The 4,147-nt window shown below is 49.0% G+C and overlaps 1 pseudogene; it reads right to left on the bottom strand.

Moving 5' to 3' along the window:
* The window catches only part of LOC112069198 (glutamate receptor 3-like), a 64,728-nt pseudogene that overhangs the window by 32,809 nt on the left and 27,772 nt on the right, over positions 1-4,147 (bottom strand).

Consider the following 4,147-nt stretch of genomic DNA (forward strand, 5'->3'; position numbering starts at 1 on the left):
CTCAGTGTGGGAGTAGTTAGTGTCCGAGGGGGGGGTCGAGGGTGTGTGTGTTGGGGGAGGGGTGGTGACTGGGAGTAGAGTCCGAGGGGGGGGTCGAAGGTGTGTCTGTTGGGTGAGGGGGTGACTGGGAGTAGAGTCCGAGGGGGGGGGGTCGGAGGGTGTGTGTGTGGGGAAGGGGTGGTGACTGGGAGTAGAGTCCGAAGGGGGGTGGGGTCGAGGGTGTGGTGTGTTGGGGGAGGGGGGTGACTGGGAGTAGAGTCCGAGGGGGGGGTCGAGGGTGTGTGTGTTTGGGGGAGGGGGTGACTGGGAGTAGAGTGTCCGAGGGGGGGGTCGGGGTGTGTGTGTTTGGGGGAGGGGGGTGACTGGGAGTAGAGTCTCGAGGGGGGTTCGAGGGTGTGTGTGTTGGGGGGGGGGGTGACTGGAAGTAAGATCCGAGGGGGGTCGGGGGTGGTGTGTTGGGGGAGGGGGTGACTGGGATGGATGAAATAGACCTTAACCCTGTCTACTCATAACTTAAATAATACCCAAAAAAGCGAATGTTTTTATTATTAGTAGTATTTTTTTACAAAGAACATCCCGTCCACTGGAATGTCAAGAGGAAACCTGGTGGAAACCTGGCGGAAACCTGGCACCATCCAAATGGTGAAGCGTGTGGTGGCGGCATGATGCTGTGTGGGTATTTGACCTACACGTTACATACACATTTGCTAATTCCACTTCTCATAATAAGATATAAGGCTTTAGTAGGAACCCACTCTGTCTCTGTCTGCCTCGTCATTGTCTAACAGTACTGGATTCTGAGACTATCATCAGAAACTATTCCCATCATCACCAAACAATGTGATACAGTACACTGTTAGAAAAATGGCTTCCAAAAGGGGTTCTTCGGATTTCCCCATAGGAGAAGCCTTTTTTGGTTCCAGGTAGAATCATTTTGTGTTCCAGGTAGAACCCTCTGTAGAAACAAGCTTCTACATGGAATCTAAAAGGGCTCTACTCCTGGAACCCAAAAAAAAAAAAGGGTTCTTCAAATGGTTCTCCTACGGGGAGGCCGAAGAACCCTTTTAGGTCTAGATGGCACCTGTTCTAACCTAACTCCTCCACACTGGCGCAATGTAGTGGCCACTTCTTGCAAGATGTCCATACTGTTTCAATTCACTTGCTCTAGTACCCACTCGTTCTCTTCACTGTTTGCCCTAGCTATATATTCCAGTATCACAGTGATGTGTTACAGTACATTGTAATCTAGCTCCTCCACTCTGGCACAACGTGCTGTGTTGTATTGTATGTACGCCAATAAGGATGGATGAACTCTCAGATGAGAATTTGGTTAATAAGTTATAACTTAATTGGCTCGTCGGTCTCCTCTCTGCCAGCGGACATATGGCTTCCTTCCATCTCCTCTTCTCTTTTTGGCCTTGGAGACCCTATTATTCATCAGCTCCAACATTTACCACTGCAGCCACAGCCAGCTAATTAGGTTTGGTGAACTGACCCCTCTGCGTTACTGTAGGGCTGATGTGTGTGACTCTCTGATTAGGCCTCTGTTCATCACCACTCAGAGAGAGAGTGTCTGTCTGTCTGTCTGTCTGTCTGTCTGTCCTGTCTGTCGTGTCTGTCTGTCTGTCTGTGTCTTGTGTGTGTGTGTGCTGTGTGTGTGTGTGTGTGTGTGTGTGTGTGGTGTGTGTGTGTGTGTGTGTGTGTGTTGTGTGTGTGTGCGTGTGTGGCACGTCGTTCGCAATCAGACTTTCGGCTGACCAGACTAACTGTCTCAAGGTTGGACAAGGCCAGCAGAACCGAATCGGGTCTCAAGGTTGGACAAGAGGCCAGAGCAGAACCGAATCGCGCTGCGTAAATTCACCGTTCAAGTGACGTCACAGCGTTTCAGGAAGGACTTTTAGCGCTCCTCTGCTTCTCGACAGTTCTGATGAGCTGTTCTGAGGTTTGGATGGAGATACAGGGAGGCTTTTGTCAGAGATACAGTGTTAACGCGCTGTACTGAAGGCTTTTCAGGGACTTTGATGTCTGAGGGTGATACCCGAGAGGGAGAGGGAGAGGTGGTAGGATGAAACAGAGAGAGGGGCAAGGAAACAGAGGGAGAGGGAAATAGAGAGGGAAGGAAATAGAGGGAGAGGGAGATAGAGAGGGAGCATTAGCGACACAGAGAGAGGTGCCATTACCAGAGCTTGTAAATTCCATATAGTAGGAGATAATGACAGTAAATACACTACAGGTGATGCACCATTGCATCTAAAGCTACAGACTCAGCTCACTGGAACATCGTCTGTACCTTGGTTAGCCTGGCTAGAAAAACCTAAAGCTGAGTCAGTATATTCTAATAGTATATTCCCCTCCCCCAACACACACACTGACTGTCCACACACTGTCTCTTATACACATCTAGATGTGTATAAGAGACAGGGAAATGCGTGTGTGCACGTCGTTAGCAATCAGACTTTCGGCTGACCAGACTAACTGTCTCAAGGTTGGACAAGGCCAGCAGAACCGAATCGGGTCTCAAGGTTGGACAAGGCCAGCAGAACCGAATCGCCGCTGCGTAAATTCACCGTTCAAGTGACGTCACAGCGTTTCAGGAAGGACTTTATGCGCTCCTCTGCTTCTCGACAGTTCTGATGAGCTGTTCTGAGGTTTGGATGGAGATACAGGGAGGCTTTTGTCAGAGATACAGTGTTAACGGCTGTACTGAAGGCTTTTCAGGGACTTGATGTCTGAGGTGACGCTAAGCCATAATAGCAATATCAACTCACATGATATCAGACCAAAACAAAACGCTTTTTACAATGTTTTTTTCTCTCAGTACTTGCCGATTGACCATTTGTACTAAAACTAGCCGACCAGCCAGTTGTACAGAGTTACCAGCAGTAATTGCTGAAGGTCAAATCCTAACTTTCACTTAAGTCATGCATTGATGTCAATGGGAGAATAAGTGAAAATTTGACTTTAAGTGGAAGATAGGATTGGTCCCTGAATGACCACTTTCCCTAGATGATCAACCCGGTGTACCAACTAGCTGATGGACCAGTTGTTAGCAACACGATTTCAGTGTTTCCTTACTCACCCTGAAGAACTCCTTGGTGGAACCAGCATCTAGAGTTCCGTAGGCGATCTCAGTCTGTTTAGCCAGGTCCTCAGCACTCTCTATGGGTCTGGGCGACACCATCCTCTCCACTGTGAGGAAAGCAGCCAGGTTGGCCGTTAAGGACGAGATGATGATGAGAGTGAAAAACCACCACCACGCCCCCTACTATTCTCCCTGATAGGGACCTGAAAAAAGAGAGATACAGAGACAGGAGAGGGGAGAGAGAGAGGGGGAGAGAGAGAGAGAGGGGTAGGATGAAACAAAGAGAGAGGGAGGGAGAGGGGAGGAGGAAACAGAGAGAGGGAGAGGGGGAGAGAGAGAGGGGAGAGGGGTAGGACGAAACAGAGAGAGAGGGAGGAGAAAGAGAGAGAGAGAGAGACCGGAGGAGGAAACAGAGGGAGAGGGAAGGAAACAGAGGGAGAGGGAGAGGTGGTAGGATGAAACAGAGAGAGGGGCAAGGAAACAGAGGGAGAGGGAAATAGAGAGGGAAGGAAATAGAGGGAGAGGGAGATAGAGAGGGAGCATTAGCGACACAGAGAGAGGTGCCATTACCAGAGCTTGTAAATTCCATATAGTAGGAGATAATGACAGTAAATACACTACAGGTGATGCACCATTGCATCTAAGCTACAGACTCAGCTCACTGGAACATCGTCTGTACCTTGGCTAGCCTGGCTAGAAAACCTAAAGCTGAGTCAGTATATTCTAATAGTATATTCCCCTCCCCCAACACACACACCCTCGAACCCCCCTCGGACTGTACTCCCAGTCACCCCCCCCCCCCCCCAACACACACACACCCTCGAACCCCCCTCAGACTCTACTCCCAGTCACCCCCATCCCCTCCCCCAACACACACATACCCTTGAACCCCTCTCGGAGCTATATTGGAGCTATTTTACAGATATACGTATATTAGAGCTATATTAGAGAGCTTATATTAGAAGGCTATATTAGAGCTATATTAGAGCTATATTAGAGAGATGAGCTATATTAGAGCTATATTAGAAGCTATATTAGAGCTATATTACCAGCTATATAGAGCTA

This window comes from Salvelinus sp. IW2-2015, unplaced genomic scaffold (assembly GCF_002910315.2).
Source record: "Salvelinus sp. IW2-2015 unplaced genomic scaffold, ASM291031v2 Un_scaffold930, whole genome shotgun sequence".
NCBI classification, from domain to species: Eukaryota; Metazoa; Chordata; class Actinopteri; order Salmoniformes; family Salmonidae; genus Salvelinus; species Salvelinus sp. IW2-2015.